This window comes from Heterocephalus glaber, unplaced genomic scaffold (assembly GCF_053883595.1).
Source record: "Heterocephalus glaber isolate CG9 unplaced genomic scaffold, H.glaber_assembly_v1.0 deba00000347, whole genome shotgun sequence".
NCBI classification, from domain to species: Eukaryota; Metazoa; Chordata; class Mammalia; order Rodentia; family Bathyergidae; genus Heterocephalus; species Heterocephalus glaber.
Window position 1 is genome coordinate 4,098,190 of NW_028258143.1, and position 23,628 is coordinate 4,121,817.

Below are 23,628 nucleotides of genomic sequence, written 5' to 3' on the forward strand. Positions count from 1 at the left end.
GGAACTTCCTTCCTGAACACAGAATAATCTGGGAAATCTGTGTAGTTTCAAGTGATGAAAGTTAGAAGCACAGGTGGAGCAAAGTATAATAGGAATTTAATTTCTCAGCAAAGGATTGAGGATAAGCTTGGATTCAGATTACTTATAAGAGGGAAAAAAAAGGAATGTGAAGGAATGTGGCATTTCTTGCCAAAAAGCATTTTACTATTGTAGGGGCAAATAGTACGCACTTGGTCACACAGTCATTCATTCAAAAACTATATAAACACCTGCTTTACTTTAGACACAACATCAAGCTCACGGGACACAATCTCTTGAAGATTACTGATAGCTCAGGTGGAATGGGAGAGACAATAAGCAAATAGGAAAAAAAGACATATTAATAAATTAAAATGGGCTTGCACAGTATGGCCGGCAACTTTAGCTAGCGCTCTCTCTACTCTCTCTAACGGGAAAGCAGCGGACTACAAGAGACTGAACTGTATCTGCCCCTATTTCCAAACAGACTCACATTCAACTGTCGCTCAAACAAAAAAGCCGGGAAAATTTTATTAATCCTTTTTCTAAAAAAAGTTAATATAAAATTATAGCAAAAAAAGGAACCTGAACTTTATAGCAACACAGCTGGAACAATCCCCAGGGGCGGTGGCAGCGGTGGGAGAAGAGATTTAATTTAGTTGATTTTCTGCGGTTGTTGGTTGTTCGCTAGTCTCACGGTGATGGAAGCTGCACATTTTTTCGAAGGGACCGAGAAGCTGCTGGAGGTTTGGTTCTCCCGTCAGCAACCCGACGCCTGTCAGGGATCTGGGGATCTTCGCACTATCCCAGTATCTGAGTGGGATGTACTTTTGAAGGATGTGCAATCTTCAATCATAAGTGTGACAAAAACTGACAAGCAGGAAGCTTATGTACTCAGTGAGAGTAGCATGTTTGTCTCCAAGAGACGTTTAATTTTGAAGACATGTGGTACCACCCTCTTACTGAAAGCACTGGTTCCCCTGTTGAAGCTTGCTAGGGATTACACTGGATTTGATTCTATTCAAAGCTTCTTTTATTCTCGTAAGAATTTCCTGAAGCCTTCTCACCAAGGCTACCCACACAGGAATTTCCAGGAAGAAATAGTTTCTTAATGCAATTTTCCCAAATGGAGCAGCATATTGTATGGGACGTATGAATTCTGACTGTTGGTACTTGTATACTTTGGATTTCCCAGAGAGTCGAGTAATCAGTCAGCCAGATCAGACCCTGGAAATTCTGATGAGTGAGTTTGACCCAGGAGTTATGGACCAGTTCTACATGAAAGATGGAGTTACTGCAAAGGATGTCACTCGTGAGAGTGGAATTCGTGACCTGATACCAGGTTCTGTCATTGATGCCACACTGTTCAATCTGTGTGGGTATTCAAAGAATGGAATGAAATCAGATAGAAGTTACTGGACTATTCAGATCACTCCAGAACCAGAGTTTTCTTATGTTAGCTTTGAAACAAATTTAAGTCAGACCTCCTATGATGACCTGATCAGGAAAGTTGTGGAAGTCTTCAAGCCAGGAAAATTTGTGACCACCTTGTTTGTTAATCAGAGTTCTAAATGTCATACAGCTCTTTCTTCACCCTAGAAGATTGAAGATTTTAAAAGTCTTTATTGCCAGAGTGCTATGTTCAGTGATTACAATTTTGTTTTTACCAGTTTTGCTAAGAAGTAGCAGCAAGAGCAGAGTTGATTAAGAAAAATGAAGAAAAAAACGCAAAAAGAGAACACACATAGAAGGTGGTGGCTGCTTTCTAGATGTTGATACCAGGGGCTATGCTTTCCATAACCACCACCTTGTAGTTGCAGAAAGCCCTAGATGTAATGATAGTGTAATCAGTTTGAAGTGTATGCATTATTATATCAAGGAGTTAGATATCTTGCATGAATGCTCTTTTCTGTTTTGGATATTCTATGCAACTCTTGCTGTGAAATTGAAATGCATGTAGAAATATCTTACTGTATGAAACTTTACAACACTTGTGAAAATAATTCAATTTGGTTCATGCACAGTGTAATATTTCTGCAGGTATCGTCCAAGATTCCCCACAGACAAGGCTTTCATCCTCATTGGGTGTTGGCCTCAGCCTAATAATCTGGGACTGTTCTATTAAATTGCTGCCAGGATTTTACATCCAGTTACCTCCACTTTCTAGAACATATTCTCTAGTAATATTATTGAAACCTATTTCTACTTCATAAAAATGTTTTTGCAACAGCGATTAAAGTTTTTCTTCCATGAGTCAAGTCCACCTAAGAAAATGGTTCCAGTTATTCATTTTGTGTATTACTGTTTTAATAATTGTTCCTGCATTTGTAGTCCTTGATTTCTTCCCTCACCATGGTGCCTTTCCCCCACCTCCAGGCCCCCAAATAAAAGCAATACACTGTTAAAAAATAAAATAAAATAAATTAAAATGTCTATAAATAGTGGCATCTGTGGAGAAAGTAAAGCAAAGTCAACAGATACATGATCTAGAGGAAAGTTAAATACAAATCAGATATAGCATACCTTGAGATGGGATGGGGGCAAGAAAGATTTTGTTTGCTTTCGTTTTTTCAGCTAAGAAAATATTAGCTTGATTTTATGGTGATTTGAATGAAATTAAAGAGGAAAGTTTTGCTAATGTAATACAGAAAAAGCAACTTGCTAGAGCAATGACTCTTACTAGGTAAAAGAAAAGATACTGGTTTTAATGTCCAAATATTGATAATTCATTGTAACAGGAGATAAGGGAAAGAAGATGGGTTGGCAAGATGTTTCTGATTAGGTGGCATTTGGCAAAAGACCTGAAAAAACTCAAGTATGTAACTGGAGAATTGTGGTCCAGACAAAGGAAAGAATAATTGCGAAGCGATAATATGCTTAACAATTTGAATGTAAACAAAGAAGTATGTGTGCCTGTAAACAAGGGGAGTTTATGTGGGGCATTAGATGCCAACATAAAAACAATTGGTTTTATGCATGTAATACAAGTTACTATGCTAGGTAAGAGGATTTTTAAAGAAACAAGGGTTCAAATTCCTTCCTCACCTTCATTTCTATTAAAGGTTTATATTTGTACACTGGCATATTCCATTCATCTCACACATTTGGATTTTATAACAAGGACCAGGGCTGTCATCTTTTTATTCATTTCAATGTCCACAAGGAGAAGTCTGCAGGAGCTTCTCAGAGACCCACAATGTACTTCTGGAGGCGCAAATCTCTGAGTATGCACAGGTAGCTCAGGTCTCAGGAACACAGACCTCACCTCCAGGCCTCCAGTTCCATTTTGAGAGCCCCAGGGGTGTTACCGTCTAACAAGAAAAGCAGAAAAGGAAGCACAGTGCTTATGAAATTTTGCATTTCCCATCATCGTAGTAGTGCAAGCTGCAGTGGGAAAATTTCCTGTTCTAACCACACTGCTCACTGAGCTGATGTGAAGCTGCCTTCTGTAGCAAACAGCTAAAAGCACATAAAAATTATAAATAAAAATATTAAGCACATACTTAACCTGCCAAGAAAACAAAGTAAGCTCATGGAGAAACAGGATTAAAAGAATTTTAGTTCAAAGGTTAAACTTGCAGGCTGCTGATGTGGCAAGCTGACAGGATTGTACTGTCTAGAGTCCAGGATGTGCAAGTTCATCGGGGTAAAGAAGAGGTGGCAATAGGGTTGTCCCAAGCCATGAGGTAGAACTGATTCCTGCTTAAAGATAAGATCATAAAATGTCTGTAACTAAAGCTAACAAGGAACTGAAATAGATAAAAAGTAGGAAAATGTATGTATGCCTTGGGTTCTAGGTGAAAAAAGAAAAAAAAAACCTTTGTAAAAAATTGAAAACTGATTCACACTGATAATCTAAAATCATAATCTCTTTTATATAGAAGGCCTCAAGCCTATGAATTCATGCAAAACTACTTTAGAGTAAAGGCCCTGTATCCTTTGGAAGAACACAATCAAAAACTTCCATGTAGCAACCACATCCTGAACCAAAGGTGCATGGAAGTTCAACCTCAACCTCACTGCAGCATTCCCAACAAAAGATGTCTTCACCACACAAATAACACTGTGTATCTAGAAGTTCTCCACCATTTGCAAAAATCATCATAACAAATAGATTGCTCAGAATTAGAGATTATAGAAAATGTAAGTCTAGAAAAATCAACATATTTAAGTTGAATAAAATGATAAAAATAAGACATATTATGGCACAAAGAAAACCAGAGCTTATTTCCATAAAAAATAAACAGTATATTTTTATAAGAACCAATGATATAATTTTTTGAAACTAAGTAAGATTGGGCCAGGGATTTAGCTCAGTGGTTTCGCCACCTGCTGCCCAAGTGCAAGGACCGGAGTTCGATCCCTGGTACCAAAAAAAAAAAAAAAAATTCAAAAGATATATTAAATAGCAAATCAATGACATGTGAATTGAGTATTAGGAAACTGAAGACATGAAAAAAGTGTCTGGAATGTGCCAACGGTCATACAAAAATGCAAGTTATCAAAGACTGAAAAAGGAACATGGAGAGCAAAACGCAGTTCCTTTTTCTGTACATACTCTCCATACTTGCTATTTCTTATTTTTATTACAGTCAATTTAACAGATGTGAAATATTGTCTCATTAATGTATTTTTTTCAGTGCTGGAGATTGGAGATTGAAAACAGATCTTCTCATGAGCTACACCTCCAGCTCTCCCATTCTTTTTAGTTTTTATTTTGAGACATTCTTGTTAATTTGCCTAGGCTGGGCTCAAGCTTCCAATCCTCCTGGCTCTCAGAATGCTGGTATTACAGGTGTGTGCTACCAAATGTGGCTGCCTTAATATTTTTATTTACATTTTCCTGATGATTAGTGATGATGTAACCACTTGTATGTCTTCTTTTGAGACATGTCTATTCAGGTCCCCTGCCTGTGATTTAGTTAGATCTTGTTTTCTTACCATTAGGTTGTTTGGGTTCCTAATATGGTTTGAATATTCATTCCTTAACTCTGGTGCATTCCCGGAAAATATATTCTTCCATCCTATAGGTTATATCTTTGTTTTTTGATTGTTTCCTTTTTTTTTGTAGTGTTTTGAAGTTTTGTAGTTTAATGTAATCCCACCTATCTATTTTAGCTTTTGTTGCCCATCTTTTAGAGTCATAGCCTAAAAACCTTTTCCCAGATCCTTGTAATTGAGCTTTTCATCTGTTTTCTTCTAGATACTTGAGGTTGAGGTCATGCATTTAAGTCTTTAGTTCAATTGTGTTGATTTTTATATGTAGTATAAGATAAATATCTAATTTTTTTCTCTACGATGAAGTCCAGTTTTTTCAGAATCATTTATTGAAAAGACCGTACTTTTCCACTCATGTGTCTGGGCATGTTGGTTGAAAATCAATTGACAAAAAATGTTCAGAAGTATTTGTGGGTTTTCTCTTCAGTTCCATTTGTCTTTGTCTGTTTTTCTGTCAGTACCATGCTATCATGATTACTACAGACTGTAATTGACTTTTAAAGTAATGTGATGCCTTCTGATTTGTTCTTTTTGATCACAATTGTTTTGGCTATTTGGGATCTTTTTTGATTCCATCTGATAGGAAAGGTTTTTATTATTTCTATAAAAATGATACTGGAATTTTGGTAGATATTGCATTTTATCTTTAGTTCATTTTGGGTAGCATGGACATTTTAACAACATTAATTCTTCCAATTCATGATCATGAGGTACACTTTTTATTTATTGTATTTTCTTTGATTTCTTCCACCAATGTCTTGTAGCTGTAAGTGTACATCTTTCATCCCCTATACAAAATGTATTTCTATGTATTAATATGTTTTGTAGTTATAGAAAATAGCATTTTCTTGATTTAATTTGAAGATGATTCCATATTAGGGTACATAAAGAATACTGGGGGATTTTTATATGTTGGTTTTGTATTTTGAAACTACTACACTTGTCTATCAAATAGAAAACCTGACAGACTCTATCAAAAAACCCACTAGAAGTATTTGTGAGACTATATTGTCTGCAGAAATAATTTGATTTCTTTTCTTATTTGGTTGCCTTTCATTCTTTCTCTCACCCAACTGTTCTGGTTTTGACATCCAATATTATGTTAAATAGAAGTGGTGAGAGTAGGCATTCTTTCTCTGTTCCTAATAAAAGAGAAAAAGGTTCCTACTTTTCCCTCTTGAGTATGATGCTTATGAGCTTGAGTATGTCCTTCATGGTGCAGATGTACATTCCTTCTCTACCAAATTTATTGAGTGTTTTTAATCACAAATACATAATAAATTTTTGTTGAATGCCTTTTAGTCATGAAAATGTTATCAGCTGAAACACACAAAGGTTGACTCCCTATCATAAACAGAGCTTAGGTTACTTCATGGTTTTAGGTTATAACTTATCACTGCTGAGTTTTACACTGAAACACAATAGAAACATTTCTATCCAGTTAAGTTCAAACATAATGTTAGGATCGCTATAAAGGGACAAGGTATGAGGCTGCAGAACCTTGATTTTTTTCAGTAAAATAAATGAGAATAATTAGGACACAGAGAAAATATAAATAGCACCTAAATCTGCTAGACTTGGCAGGTAGCACAATGATTTATTTTTCTCCCAAACAGTAACAACCACACAAATAAACAAAAATAAATTAATGAGAAACCTTTAAAATCACTTTTAAAACATGTACAGACCCAGATACTTAAGTGCGTTCCCTCAAAACTATGTCTTTTTATGTTTATCGTGGATCTCACACATCAGTGTGTCTTATAAATTCAACCAAGATATGCCTACTTGAGTTATTTAGGAATGAGTCAGTTAAGCAAAACTTTTAAAAGATCACGTGGAATAATTATATCTGCCCATCATAATTTGATTTAGTGGGTTAGGAAGTAGAATAATGTTGTGTAAATTGCCATTGAAATTGCTACATTCTCTGCATCCTATTGACTGATAATCCTGAACTGATTGCTTGCATCTCTGGCCATCTGTGAGTCTGCAGCTCTTACCTTTCCTTTGGAGGATTTTCCCAAGCTCTATGTGTAAAAAGCAGTCCTGAAAGGTAGTGTCTTAGTTCAGAACAGAGAGTCCAAAATTTTTATTGCTGAGGTTAATAAAGATTATGTCTCCAATTGCAGCAAAGGTTGGTTGGGCAGGTTTTTCTTTATCTGGTAATAGGAATTTCAAGTTTCCTCAACTGTGGCATAGACCTGACTGTGTGAACATTATCTCCTCCGCTCATCTCCACCTTGCCTTCATGGGACCTGTGCGCTAAGAGAAACTGATGTGAATGTGAAGCACATGCTTTCTGGTCTGCTGTGATGAAGTCTTTGGTATAAATTCTGGATCCTCTTGGCTTCTGCCACCATCTTTGAAATTTTGGAAGAATTACTGGCTAACTTGTCGGTAAGGCCAAAGCCCCTTTGCAGTTCTCCAAGTATCCAATCTTCACTTTCCCATTTTGCAATTGTCCTCAACTCAGCCACTTGTCAGTTCATTCTTTCTTCCCTATTTCTAGTCCGAATCACTGTATTTCTCTATGTTTACTCATGCTGACCACACCTTCTCTATATGGATAAAGTACCTGTTGCAATACATAGGATATGATCTATAATTGTGGAATGAACGAAGTTTCAAAGAAATTTCCATCTCTAAAGAGCCTTTCTCCCTGAGTTTAATGTTGACAATTTGAATTTGATGGGCATAATGTTAGTTAATTCAGTGTTAAGTTTCAACTGTTAATTTCCTTTTAAATGGTAGGCTATAGAACTGATTATAGCAATTTTATGAACTATAGTTTTCAAGCATTTGCTTCACAATTTCCTCCTTTCTAGGGGATTTCTTACTGTCTGTGTTTCTTTTGATGTGCAGGGCCATTTAAGTCCTCCATGCATTTCTGGAAAACTAAAACTCCAAATCTAAGCCTGTTGAACCTCTTGTCACACAAGTATTTGAAAGAATGATACTTAAGGGAAATAGAAAATGACACTTTTCCCCTCATCTTTTGAAGACGAAATGATCCACCCCCTTCAATTCTACCGAAAGAGATTCCCAGCTCATTTTCTTTAGCAAGAGCTTTAAAGTGTAAAAAACTCATCAAATATCTTTTCCTCTGAGACAATGTCATCTGAGTTCAAAGGATGTATACAGCTCTGCAAAACTGCTGTCTTGTTTCAGTGATAAGGCCTTGGCTTTCATTTTATGTTTGATTCTAAGAAAATCAAATCTGTTTTTATGTACACTATGACTAGAAGTCAGAAAATTAGGAAAAATAATCTATTTCTGCAGATAGCTTGGGAGGGGTTCCAGTTTTTTTTTTATCCTAAAATAACTCTTCAACTAGGTTACATTTTCACTCTCTAAGACATGTTTGATTATTTCAACTGAAAACACACACTTCTCCTCCCATGCAAAGGAAACCTTGACTTGGGGTCTTGGGAAACAATACTGTCTTATTCCTATGGTGAACTTAAAAAAAAACTTTGCTGGTTAACTGAAGGACAATACTTGGTTATTTAATTATTTTTCCCCAAATGTGATCAAAATTCCTTCACTATAATTACTGTAACTTTAAAAAATATATATCATAATTTATCAGTTAAAATGTGTATGAGCTTGTTGTTGTCATATAGGTAGGTTTTCAAGCTAGGAATATACTTTCTTTAATAGGTGCTATTCAAATTTTATATTTCCTCCAGAGTCAGTTTCATTAATTTGTCTTCCAAAGTACTTCTTAGAAGTTGTCAAATTTATTTCAAAAAAGATTTTTGTAATATGCTTTCTATATCCTTTTAAATTCTGTAAAATCTGTGGTTATGTCCTCTTAATTTTGATATTGTAATTTAAAAATGTATAATTGATATTGTGTAATAGGAAGAAAAGATTTAAAGGAGTGGGGGAAGTGGGAGGGGTAGGGGAAAGAAAAGAAGGGAAAAGAAAAAATATGAGAAAAGAAAAAAATAGAAACAAAGTCTTTGCAAATAGGGAAGGGTGGAGGGGGTGAAGGGAGGTCAGGGGAAGGAAAAATAAATAAGAACCAAGATATTCATGTAATGGTACAAGATCCCAATGATGAATGTAACTGTATTGTATACCTAAAATGTACCAATAAACTTAATGGAAAATAAAATAAAATAAAATAAATACGTATGTATATCAAAATCTCAGCATTAGTCACCTATTGAATTAGAATTTGGGGGCAAAATGTATAGAACATACTCATTCTTAAAAACATTCTAGGATGTACAATTGTATACCATATTCTAATCCATTAGATAAAACAATATCCATTATAATGTCTGAGCCATAATGTATTTTTTCCTATTCATTTGAAATGATCTACAGCTTTTAAGCAATAAACTGCAATGGGCTGGGGATTTAGTTCAGTGGTTCCGCCGCCTGCCTTGCAAGTGCAAGGACCCGACTTCGATCCCCAGTACCAAAAAAAAGAGACTAGATTCTGCTAACATGTAAAATAAAAGACCCAACAAAACCACTAGAGGAAGGAGCACAGAGTTTTGGGCGGAGGATTTAGCTCAGTGGTTCCACCCCCTGCCTTGCAAGTGGAAGGACCCAAGTTCAATCCTCAGTCCCCCCCCCCCAAAAGCAATAAACTTCGTATACTTCAATGAGGAATTAACCCCCTCGTGCAGAACCTGATACCATTATTTGCTGTGGATAATAGGCAGATTTCTTAAAAAGTAAACGTATACAGTAGTTGTAAATAGTTTTTCAAGTTAATATATATTTAGAGGCAAAGTTGACAAGACAATTCAAAATTCACAAATAAAAATATTTGCCATGACAAAATGCTAGCATAGATTTTATTTTAGATGAAAGATTTTACGTATCTTTTATTCTCAGGTATCTTATTATGTAAATAGTTAGAAAAATTATTCTGTAAATGTCCTAGTAGATATTTTCGAAATGAATGAGATTCATTCAACTTCTCAAGAAAGATTTCCCCATCCTATACAACAAACATTACTAAAACTCTTGGCGTCGGAGGGGTGTGAGCACCCACAGAGCAGATGAAGGCAACACAGAAGATGAGCTTTGTGTACTACTGTCACTCTGAGGCCCTTCATCAACCTCACTTACAGATTCAGCCCTCTGTTAAGAATCTAATAAATGTCGCCTGCCTTGCAAGCACAAGGATCCGAGTTCGATCCCCAGTACCAAAAAAAAAAAAATACTAATCTAATAAATGAATTAAAATTAATAACGCTCAAAAAGTGAATTGAACTTTGAGAAATATTATGTTTAAGAATTTGTCAGTTATCGATGAAGATTTCTCTTGTTACCTAGTTATTGTATTTTAGTTAATAGTGAATATTGTCAATTAACATAAGATATAGATAAAAATTTTAAAAGTCAAACTATTATGTATTTTTTGGTCTTTCAGATCAATCCTAATTATTGTTAATTAATTATACAGATAGGATAATTTTATGACAGTTATAATATTTATTTTTTTCCGTAAATATTTCTTGAGACTATATGACACATTAGGTGCCTTCTCCTTTGTGCATTACTTTAACCCCATTCAGTCTATTTTTCCCTTTCTCCAAATCTGCAACACTCCCATTCCACAGGCCACTATTTATGCTGTCTCCTCTGCCTCAGAGGCTCTGCACCCCACTCCCTCATGTTACTGCTCACTTTTCCATGTCAACTTCTAACAGGTCTTAGCTTAAAATGCCACCTCTTTGTTCACTATCTGCATCATGCCATGATCACATGTTCGGTCTTGTCACACTATCGATTTTTTATGGTATTATTTCATCTATTTTTTATTTATTCATTTCAGCACTTTTCCAAGAATGTGAGCCCTAATTAGGTCAAATATGTTTTGGATTACAATATGTATCTCCAGTACCCAGTTACACCTGGCTTATAACATGTGCTCAATAAATGAGTCAATTAGTTTCACAATAGGGAACTCAGTTTATAAATAATAAAGAAGTTATGCAAAATAATATTTAAATTCATTTCAATAAATATTTATTGAGTATTGCTTTGGGGTAAGTTTTAAGAGTACCTATATATTCAAGGCAGGTAAACAAACATGATTGATATTCATTTTCTATATAGTTAGGACTACACTATATTACATATATAAAATATGTAATATCAATGAATATAAATGACAGACTAAGAGTTCATTTGTCTTACATAATAAGAAATCTTGTATGATATGGTGTCTCACACTGATACAGTGGCTTAAAATTGCAATTGTCTAGCTAGCTGTGACTCTGCCTTTCTAGCTTCTAGATGGCTGTGTTAGCTCATGCCTGAGCTTCTTACATAACAAAAGATGAACAAAAAAGCATTCTTCCAAATGTTTCACATAACAAGTTTTCTTTTATTCTTTGACTAGTAATGGCCAGAAAAATAATGTGCTCTTTTAGGGAGGTGTGTTGACAGCCTAAAGAAAGTTGGAATTCTGTTTCATAGGACAAAGGGGAGAATGGTCATTGGATAAGTCACTGTTTCTCCTTTCTAAAAGAGATGTTTACCTAAAGATATATTAATTAAATTATATTAATTTTATACAACTAAGATTGCTAATTTTTTTTTTACTTTACAGATCAAAATATAAAAGACTATATTTACTTTAATTATAGACAAGTAAAACCACGATTAGTGAAAAAATAGTTCTATATGTCTAGTGTTTTTGTACACATATATACACACATAGATGTAGATGTACACAGACATACACATTAAGGGGTCAAAAGAGAGTGAAATATGTGATTAAGCTAAAGTCTGCTTTGAGTTTTTCTTGTCATATGTGATCATTCTTTATTCTTAAATCAAGGATAGCCATCAAACATTTGTTACCCAATCTGTGTTAAATATTCTGGCATATGTATTGCAGATGTTTTCATTATTCTACTTAACTAAGGAACTAGTTCTTGAGACACTTGCAGATGCAGGGCAATGCCACATAGTAAGCAAAGGCTGCCAACAGAGGAAAACATACTGAGTCCTCCTTGAGAATGCAGAACTTCTTATACGCTCTAGACACTCAGCTGCCCAAACTCCACTTCCCTTTAGACAAACCTTGCTATATGGTTTTACTGATTGACTGGTGTCTCCATGTCCTCCCTCAGTTTCATTTATTTTTAGAGTAATGGCAGATAGGATCCACATCAGAAAAACAGGAGGCAAACACAGAAATACATTATTTAATGGAATATCAACTGTCATATCATCATCTACCCAGTGGTCAGTTCTGGGAGAGCTACCTGAAGAACACAGACTGGTGTCAGTTTTATATGTCATTTGGTGCCACCTTGTGGCACTTGTTTACAAGTTTTGTGGCTGCTTGGGACTTTACAGGGAGGCCATGAATTCAGAAATCTCAGCTCCATGGCTTTATAGTTAGTTGGCACCTTGGTTTGAGTCCCATCAACTAGATATAGGGATCTGTGGGCAGAAAAAGACTGGAAATGCAAAATTCATAGCATCTCATGAATCAGGGCTTCTTGTGCTTGCCCTTTGCCTACCCTCTTCTTGGAAGAAAATAGAGTTACTCTATCTCACAAAGCAAGGTTGGATAGTGGAGAATCAATATCATTCATTTTATACTTCAGTGTGATCTGCTAAAAAATTGTACTATATTTAAAATATAAATAATTTAAAGAGCCAAATATGAGAAAGATGACAGGAAACAGGTAGGTAGACTTTGCAGACCTGAGAAAGGGATCTGGGGAAGGAGAGAGAGGGAAATTGACATGTTGACATGGAGAGGGAAAGGGAAATAAAAATTGTTAAGATGCAACTTGTATAAATAACAGTTCCCTAAGGTAAATATAATTGTTGTGTTTCTCAAACATATATTAATAATAAAGAAATTACAATTTTCTCATATATAGCCTTCTTGAGATATTTCTTTCATATGATCCAAAGGCAATAGACAAATCTAAAAAATGAGTATGAAAACTCAAATATTTAAATACTGGTAAGTCATAGAGATTGGTGAATGATTAGTAGGTGCTGGTCATTACTACAAGTAAACACCTGCAGCATCCAGACATGGTGCCATCTCCGTCTGGCAGACTGCTCTGTATTCTAACTGGTGGAGCAATCTAGGGCCAAAACCTCGCCCCCCAAGATCTCTACTTAAATTATATGTTTTTCAAGTTAAGGAGACTTGGATCTGAATAGTCCCAGGACACTAACAAATATAGTCATGTTGAAAAGTCAGTACTGAGAGATTTCAAGTTTTATGAAGGATTTTAGGAAATTAAAATTTTTCTTTTATATTTCTATATGTAATTTAAATAACTAGCAGAGCAACATTAGTGTCATTTCTCATTTTCTTTTCAATAGTTTTCAACTATTTTAAACTATACAGGGTTTTTTTGACTCATCTAACCACTGATTTGCTGCTATTCACCTGCCAACCTCCAAACAACCACATTGCAGATGAATCTTTAAAATGGAAATGCCATGGCTTCATTTATCTCAGAAGCAGGAGGTCATATCAATCCCAGAGATTGTTGTCAATGACCATTCACACATCAATATAGATTGCTTCTTCTCTAACAAGCAACTGAGACAGGGAGGGAGCCCTTCATTGAGATGAAACTCACATTTTTAGGGGACCCAGTTCTGGCACTCTTTCTGCCCATACTAGGAGGAATCTAGAGGAAAAGGGAAGTTTGACCATCTGGAGTCTGTGTCTTTGCTCCATAGATGTCTGCTGTCACTGAAGATGGGGGAATTTCCTGCCAAAGAGCTCAGTGCCTCTTCCTGGAGCTTATTAATGTCCCTTCCCTATATCCTTCCTTGCTAGGGCAGGTCACCTAGCCAACGTGTGTACCACTAAGCCTCAGGGTTTTAACTAAGAGAGAGATGGGGTTTTCTGGTAGAAGGGTTAGATGAAGCTTGGACATGCATTTCAGTGAGGAACCTCTAGCTGCGTCAGGGTGGGAAGAGAGAGTAAGGCTCAAAGAGAGCACCGAGGACAAGGACTCGGCTCTGCTACACCCTTATTCTGGGGTGGACTACATGGCGCAGCAGGACTCCAACTTTAAATCTAGTTTTACACGCAATAGTGAAGTGATACAGGCCAAGGTGAAAAAATAGAACTATGTTTTATATAACAGTTTATTAACAATTTATATTAAAACATTGAAATATCTAGCAATATGGTGTGAGTCTCTTTGTTCTCCTGCTTTGGGCTCTACAAATGTTAGTGGTGGACATAAAAGGTCAATCTTCCAGACATGTGATACTAGGTATCATCCCCTGCATTTTGACACAAAAAGGCCAGTGAACTTTGGTTCATTTCCATATACTTCTTCATCAGCCTTCTTGCCCCTTTCCAAACTGCATCAATCACTGCAACTTCTACTCCTAGTGACTGACTTTTTTTTTTTTTAAAGAAATAAACTTAAGAAAAAAAGTTAGCAGGGTCGGGAATTTAGCTCAGTGATTCCGCTGCCGGCCTAGCAAGCATAAGGTCCCGAGTTTGATCCCTGGTACCAAAAAACAAAAAAACAAAAAAACAAGGTTGGCAAATGGAAATTTGAATCCCTGTAAGCTGAGACATGTAATCTGGAATAAATCAACTTGATGAATATTAACCAAATTAAGTTCAAAGGTAAAATGTAGCAAACAAATCTCTCAGTTTAAGCAAAAATCTAAAACTATCACAGTAAGACTGGATAGGAAAGGATAAAATTAAACCAAAAGTAGCTTCTGAAAATAAACAACAATCTATAAAGCATATATGGTATGGGTCTTATCATAGTATGTCATAAAATTTTTTCTTAAATTATAGAGGTTTTTTATGATTGTTAAGATCCCAAAGGCCTTGATGGTTTTCTTAAATAATCTATAATATATGGAAAAATTGAATGAGTGGAGTTGAGAACTCTGTCTCACTGCTTCTCTAGACCCAAATGACATAGGTCATTTTAATAGTTAAATGACATTAATATGTAAATAAGCAATATTTTAGAATTTGAACATATTTCACTAGCATAGAGTGCAACACATATGCAATTAAATAAATAGGTGTTTTGATAATCTATTGGGCAGTTCTTTCTTGGTGGTCTATGACACTTTATCACAAAAATATTGAATGATGTTTTGTCATGCTGGAAAATTATACTTACTAGTCTATCTTCAGAAGATTTATTATTGGTACAAAATATACTTTTTATAATGTACTACATAGCAATATTTTATTCTCATAATTTCATTCTTAAAAACGTCTTTGACCCATTTGTAATCTCCACATGCTTTGATAAATGGCTGAACAAAATCCCTATTTTAAAAAGAGTGTTTCAATAATTTCAAATGGGAATTGTTTTCATGTTCATGTTATCCATTGTAATCCCTCATATGCATTTTCTCTAATTGCAATTTTATGTGCTCTAAATTGCCTAAATATGCTTTTTATGATTTCATTTATTTATTCTCTTTACTTTTCCTCTCATGCCACTGTATTTTGCAGTTTTGAAAATTTTTGATACCTCCTGGGTAGAAATGTGGTGTTATAGTTGAGAAGTGAAAGTACTGTAGTATAAGTCAGCCACCACCAACTATATCAGGCATATTTAATAAATTTTAAATGCAAGGTCTATGTTTTACTTTTAGCTTTTGCTAAAAGTAGCAAATTTTTGATGCATTACTTAAAATTGAATACAAAGACAAAGAGAATTTTGAAATATATACCTCAGAGTATTAACAAGTATTCCACTCTTGATATAAATGTCAGAGAAAAAAAAGATCTGATCAACTCTATTGGTGAAATACTCAATTGTTGTTGAACAGAATTATAAATGCCTTTGAGATAATGTTTTATCCTGGAGCAAAATAATTGCTTGCTATGTAAATTTTGACTTAATGTTATAAAATATTGTTGTAGAAGTAATCGAGAAAGTGGGACCACCACGTAACTGTCCAGCTCATTTTTGTGTCATAACATCTTAGGTTAGAATTGTCCAGGAAATAATACATTTTAGTCATTGAAATCTCTTTTTTCCCCCAGCACATTATAGCACCATAAGTTTTCATTTTCCCCAATGTCTTTTCTGCTATAATAATGGCTTGAGGATTTAAATCCTGTGCTGTTCTAGTGACTTCAAAGCCTTAAAATTGCAATTGAATGAGGCAGTTCATCTGTCATTATTCAAATATGGAGCAATTATGATGAAATAAAGATAAAATTCCATTGAGAAATACTCCAATCAATTTTCACTTATATTTAACTAGAAACATAAAATGATGCTTAGAAGAGTAAGTTTAGGTAATAAAATTGAAGAATAAAAAAACATTGAATTACTGATCTATAACTGAGTCATTTGTGAAGGTTTCAGGGCATGTAAATAAAATGTGTCATTGATATTGAGTGAAAGTTTGTTGCATGATAAACAAAATAAAACAAAAGCCAAACCAAAAAAAAAAAATCCCTATTACTTAATTGGTCAAAACTGTTGAAAATTGCTATCTACCACAAGTCTCTTGTAGAATATTATGGCCACATTCAAATCCCAGCTAGTCAGTATAAAATACAATTGGCCAAAGTCTGGAGATATAGCTCATTGGCAGAACACTTGCCTAGCAAGTGTTAGGCCCTGGGTTCATTCCATAACAGTACAAAAATAAATAAATAAAAATTAAATGAGCCTACATGACTTTTGTCTTTCTTTCAGAAAAGGTGTTTATGCAGTGACAAACACCTGCTATATCAAATAAAAGAACTTTTTATTCCAACAGAACATTTTTCATTTCCTAACACCAACTGCAGTTTTATAATTCTGTTATCTTTAACTTTACTGTATTGTTTTTATTTAAATTTCAGTTTTCCACTTATTTAATCAAATTGACCCAAAGGGCCATCCTGTAGAATGCTAAGCTGTGTTCTAAAAGGAGCTACAATAGAAGTAAAATATATAGCATGATGTCATATAATAATTATACATATATAACTTTAATGAACTGTTCTTCCATTCATTTTGTATAATTTTATTGAAAACTTTTCTACATTAATCTTTTTAAGTTCTCATCCTTCTTAAACTCATAAGCAAAATGTTCTACTTTTAGCTGGTATGATTTATCATTTTCTCATTTTTTGCTTTACATATATAATTTCTAATGTAAAAGGGAGCTATTAATATTTGTGCTTCAGCTATATGAGGTTTCTAACATTAAATGAAAAATATGATGAGTGAGTTTAATATTTCAAGCAAACAAATAGGTACATGATGAATGCTTACTTATGTTCCAAATCTCCATGCACTACTTAGTGGATGAGAACCAGTACATGGATAAGGTGAAAACTTGGCAATGGAGGAAATCTTTAAGGAAATAACACTAAGGAAATATTTAATTTTGTTATGAGAATATTTAGTTAGCTCATATAACTCTGCTAGAAGAGATAATGATCATATCCATCAAAAAGTATCTTGTCAGGGAGATGTGAAGAATGAGCTGAAAATAATCAGAGGTAAGGCAGGAGAAACATCTTCAAACATTAGTATGGCTAATGCCACAAAGGAAGGGAAAACACGGTCTGGTTTCATTGAAAAATAGTTTAGAGGTACAAGTGTGTGACAATTAAGCCTCGATGGAAAATGAATTTGTTTTAGCACTATGTAAGGGATTAGTAAAGCGTGCTTCTAAGTGTGACTGCACAGGACATGGAAGCATGACCTCAGACTGTGCATCTGACCCTTGGCTCCTTCCTCTCTGGCACTGGTCCTATTCCCATTTTGCTCCCCAGCTGCCATGAACTAACCATCTTCGCTCCATAATGCCATTCAATCATGATGTTTCTGCCTTGGAGCCAGCCTCACCATAGAATGAATCCTCTGAAACTGTGAAGGAAAATAAACCCTTAGTCCTTTAAGCTGTGTATGGCAGGTATTTGTTCCCAGTAATGAAAATCTAACCAGTAGAAAGTGACTGGTTAAATATGAGGCCTAAGAGGAAATGGCTGTATATTGTACTTATTTTGTTCCTGAATTCTTGGAAATAGTGACAGTTTTAAGAAGGACTTAATCAGAATATATTTGCCTTTAGAATATATTTTCATCTGTAATATGAAAACTCAAAATGTAAAATATGATCTAAGACATAAATATGTACAAGAAGTGCATTTTAGTAATCCAAGGTAACCAGGCATGCTGTTGCATGCCTGTAATCCCAGCATGTGGGAGGCTGAGACAGAACAATCATGACTTGAAGGCCAACCTAAGCTGCCTTGTGAGACCCTGTCTAAAAAATTTTTTAAAGCTATAACCCTAATAATAGGAATAGAGAAAAATGAACAAATTCTAAGGATGGTAAGAGGTAGAATCAATATAATTTGATGATTGATTACATGTAAGAGTTTGAAGGGAGAAAGCAAACAGTAAACAATGGGGCTAGACTGAGCAAATGAATGGAAGGTAGGGTATTTACACAGAAACAGCTTGAAAGAGGAAGAGTAAGAACAACTTTTATTTGGGGAATTTGGGAAGACAGCAGGTTCAGTTTAACCATGTTAAGAATGAGATGTCAGCAAACTTCTCTTGTAGACCTGCTAAGGAAGGATGAGAATTGTATCCCAGTTAAGTTCTGATGACTCACTGGGTAATAATAAACACTTAGAAAGTGAAGGGTATATAACAGAAATAGAAGGAAAGAACATGTAGATCAATTTGTATATTTATTTTTGTGCTATGAAAACATTACATTTAAATCAACTTAGTTGAGGTATACAGAATCTTTGTTAAAGTGTTCTAATAGACATACTCACATTGGGGTAGGAAATAATTTCAATAACAAACAGCTTTCAGTAGTCCTTTTATGATGAAGAGAAAAGCTTTTCATTTTTGATAGTGAAATCAATGACAATAGGCTCCAAATTTTGGTCCTCACATTTATTTGACTGTTCTCTTTTGAAAAGTCCATTAGCTTCTTTAGTGTTACAAAAGCAATAATAGTAATATAGTTTATCTTAGAGGGTTATTGAAAGGCTTAAATAAATACAGTATATGCAAATGCCTCGTGTATTGTAGAAGTAATGCCTGGCACTACATTGAAATAAAAAATGTCTGATGTAGAACTTAAAAAATTAATAAATGAATTTTAAAGTGTGTATTTTTCTCTCCCTATAAAAAAATCTCTAGTGCATTAAGTGCTAACTGATAGAAACCTGGGTTCCTTTTGAAAACTGACTGCCCCATTTATTAAAACAACTACTTTCTCGCACGTGCCCTGTGTACAGAGTGATGTTGCAGGTCACCAAGGAGCTGCAACAATGTAAAACATATTCCCTGTCTTAGAGCAGCTTACTGTATAGTTATTAATTTAAACCCAGCATAGATGAAACAGCAAAAGAGAAATAAAAAAATATTTGAGAATGTTAAACAAAATTTTCAAAAGGATGGTGAGAGGAAATATAGACCAACTAAGACTCGGATACTGCAAATTAGACTGATCACTTCACTGTTGGTTGCCTAGAGCACTTTGGGCATATGAGATTCATTTTTATTAAACCATTGCTCATATAGAACTGAGATTAAAAGAGTTAGTATATAGTCTTACAGATTGGCTTTAAATTCTGGTTCTACCGGTATCAGCCACACAACCATAAGCTTATTATTATTTAGCCTTCAAAGCCCTACTTTGGAAGTAGAGGTTACTATTATCTATCCCATAGCATTGTTTAGTGATTTATATGAATAATATAAAGCCACTACTGCAGTTTCTTACTTATGAAAAAAATTCAAGAGATAGTACAGTAGTAAAAATAAAAAAAATTAAGTAATAACCAGCCAGGAATAATATTTTATTACTAACAAATTTTACAAATATTATATATTTAGTGTTCATAACTTACCTGTGAGTTGGATAATACTCTTAATTGTGGTAGGGACAATGAGACTTGGTGACAGTATTTTCAGACAAGGAAAACAAGAAGTAAGAGGGCTTAGAGAAAGAACAACGTCACAGAATGACTTTGTTTTTTGAGAGTTGATAATCATACAGATCTGGAGAAATATATGGAACTGACTGGATATCATTTTCATGTCTGTTAAAGTTACACGACACTGAGATACTGTGAAAATCCTCCAAGCTTCATAGTCCTTAGATCAGGAATGGAGAGAATGCTAAGTTTAATAAACGTAAGCCTTTGATGGAGATTATAGACTTCTTTTATCTGAAAATTTGACATTACTCAAGCTCAAGAAAATAATCCAAGTGTTTCTGCATTTTAAGTTAGACAGGTTCTGTGCCATCCTGTACATGGACATGGGAAGTCCCATCAGAATCCCAGATAAGGCCTGATGTGGTGCTTCCGGCCTGTATTCCCAGCATTCTGTGAGGTTGATGCAGGAGGATTACAAGTTTGAGCCCAGCCTGGGCAATTTATCAATTTATGGAGACACTCTCAAAATAAAATATTTTAAAAATGAGCTAGGGATGTAACTCGGTGTGAATGCTTTGGTTTCATTTCTCAATACCACAAACAAACAAACAAACAACATCTGGTGCTTTTTTGGCAATATATTCTGATCCTTAAGAACCACAAAACTGTACTGCAACCCTAAAAGTTTCATGGAAAATGTAACCTCCAAAACTCTTATGGGTGTCAGAATTGTTTCCTATGTGTAGCATTTTTTTAAGCTCTGGTAAGATTTAGAATTAAACATCAAAATATTTAAGAAAATTAAACACATGATACTATTGTTATATTGTTATTATTGCTAAGCAAACTACATACTTACTATTTTAAATATTTGAAGCCATTTGAAGAATTTAGCCTATTAAAGTTATTGGTCAGACTTGTAACTCCAGTTCAAAACATGAAATTGTTTAATCAACTTAAACTTGAGTTCATAATTTAGAATATTAATTTATATAGAGAATTAGAATATGTATAGTTTTATTAAATTTTAGAATTTAAATTAATAACTTTTGTAACAATTACATAAGTACTCAAAAAATTTTCAGATAACGTAAACATTTAATAGTTAAATCAAGTATTCTAAGTTCATATTTGTAGTTTAAAATGTTTAAAGGATGTTTCCCAATGACACCAAATGTTCATTAAATGCTTACTACTTGAAAAGGATCTTTTTTGAGAAAGTTTAAGTAGGTTCACTAATAAAATTTTATTTTCAAACAGTTGAAAGAGAAGAGTTTTTAAATTTAGACTATTTGTAGATTCTCTCTCTTTCTCTCTCTCTGTCATATCATGAGACATCTTTCGCAGACTATGTACAGAAAGAAAAAAAAGTCTTGTAAAAGATCACTGAACTCTTGACTATCACTCAGCTAAGTGGAATGATAATGGGTTTCCCAGAAGAGGTCTTAACACCATTAAAAGTTTATCTGAAAATTGCTTAGGCAGTTGATCAAGAATGTTAGTTTCTTCCCAGAAAGGGGTAGTGATTTAAGAAGTCTGCCCCAGACCAGGTTACAAACAGTTTTCCCTTTATCCATCTTTTTATTTATTAAAAAAGTTTGAATTTTCTAAACATATACATGAAAGATAAGTTTTGTAAGCTGATTAATTCTAGTAGTTACTGAAGAAATAGTTTTTCAAAAATTTTCTTTATTTTTTAAACAAAAGCATCTTCCTATTAGACTATCAGTTATCCCTAACCACCTACAAGATCACTTCTTGCCCCCAAAGACCCAAAAATTTAACAAACAGAAGCAGTTCTTTGCACAGACCCCATGTAATATTTGTGCATATATATATATATATATATGCATTGCATATGTACATATTTATGATGGCTCAATTGTATTTTATAACATTTCTATATTGTCTAAACTTGTAAGGGCTTGTCATAAAATATACATATATACAATATACTGGGCTCATTCAAATAAAGATAAAAGATTAGAAACAGGGAAGGGGAAAGTAGAAGGAATGAGAACATGACCCCTTTTCCTTTCCCAATAGCTAATCCTAACATCTCACATAGGCCAGTACATACAAACAATAGTAAGTAGAAGCGATTGATATAGGAAATACTAGCTATTCCACCTCTATTGGCTCCCAAATATTTCATTTTATCTTCCTGATTCCAGTCTGGTGTTTTTCCATGACTTTGATGCCCAACCTCTTCTTTAGGACTCAAATACTCATATTTCAAAACTGTTATTTCTTGGAGTTCTGGGGACTGATACCTGTCAGTGAATTTTAGTGCCTATCCTGAAGCTTTACTGCCTCCCCAGGATCAGTTTGAAATTATGGAAAAGATGTGGGAGCCCCACTACAAGGGAACTCAGTCAAAGGGCCATCCCACCCTGAAACACCTTGTGGGATTGGCTAAGAAATTTGTTTTGAATGTATTAAAGTTCTTTTTTTCATCAGTGCAGTGACCCCTCCAGAAAAGTATGTTGAGCTTAAGAACATTTCCCAACAAACCTCCTGTACACCGATCTCCACCTGACTCAACTTCCTGAAACCAGAAACTTCAAAGAAAACATGGATAAATGAGCAGAAAGCCTACTTTTCAAAGGAAAATCTGCCTTTTTACTGATGGGAAATAGGACATGGAGGTAAAGTGATTCAGGTTAAAAAAAAAAAAAAAAGAATCAGGGATTTCCATGGTAACTAAGTCACAGTAAGGGACGAGAAAAGGAAAAATCAGAAACCAATGTGGTGGGTAATATAATTACTCTCATAGATGTCCATGACTCAATATCAGAACCTGTAAATATATTATCTTGTATGAGAAAAGGGACTTTTCAGGAGTAATTATGAGTAAGGGCCTTGAGGTAGGGAAATTATCCTGTGTTATTCAGATAGGTCCAATGTTATCAATTATTTAAAGGCTGAGAATTTTCCCACTTGTGATCAGAAGCTTTGGAGCAATAATCAGACAGAGGTAGTGTTGCAGCTTTGAAGGACGGGGCCAAGAGCCAAAGAACTGGGGCAACCTCTAAACTGAAAGATTCAAGAAGAAGAATTCTTTTCTTTTCTTTTTCTTTTTTTGTCCTGGGGATGGAACTCTGGATCTTGCACTTGTGAGGCAGGAGGAAGCACCACTGAGCTAAATCCCAGGCCCAGAGGAATTCTTTTCTCAAACTTCCAGAAACCAACACATCCTATCAATAGGCTGATAGTATCCCTAGTGAGACTTGTGCTGGATTTCTAACTCACGGAACTGTCAAATAATAAATGTCTGTTGTTCTAAGCTACTAAATTTGTACAAATTTGTTGTAGCAATGGCAAACTAACACGAAACCTTAGGAAGAACTTGAAGAAACCAAAAATTCATTGAGCAGGTGGCCAATTGTAATAAGAGAAGCAGATGGCAACTTGGAGATGGAAGCAAGAATTTGAGAAAGGAACAGATTTCAGTTCTTATGCAAGTTCTGTATCAGAAGGTCAGGAACAATAGTTGTTGCTGTTAGTTAATCATTTGGTCTTCTTCTGGACTTCCTGCTTATGATAGATATAAGATTCTTCCCTAGTTTCAGTGCTGGCTGGATATTAAAATATGTGTCAAATATGTATTGCCACAATTCGTAGGAAAGGTTATGTCTGGATATAAGCAGCAAGCATGCTATGGAAATCAGTGAAGACAGCATAGACTTACTAATCAAGGAGAACCAAGAGTTAAAGGCCAAGAAACTAAAGACTTTTTAAAA

General features: G+C 34.7%; 1 pseudogene; it reads left to right on the forward strand.

Moving 5' to 3' along the window:
• The first annotated feature begins 676 nt into the window (after window positions 1–676).
• Window positions 677–1,913, forward strand: LOC101707629 (S-adenosylmethionine decarboxylase proenzyme pseudogene; annotated as a pseudogene).
• The last annotated feature ends 21,715 nt before the right edge of the window (window positions 1,914–23,628 follow it).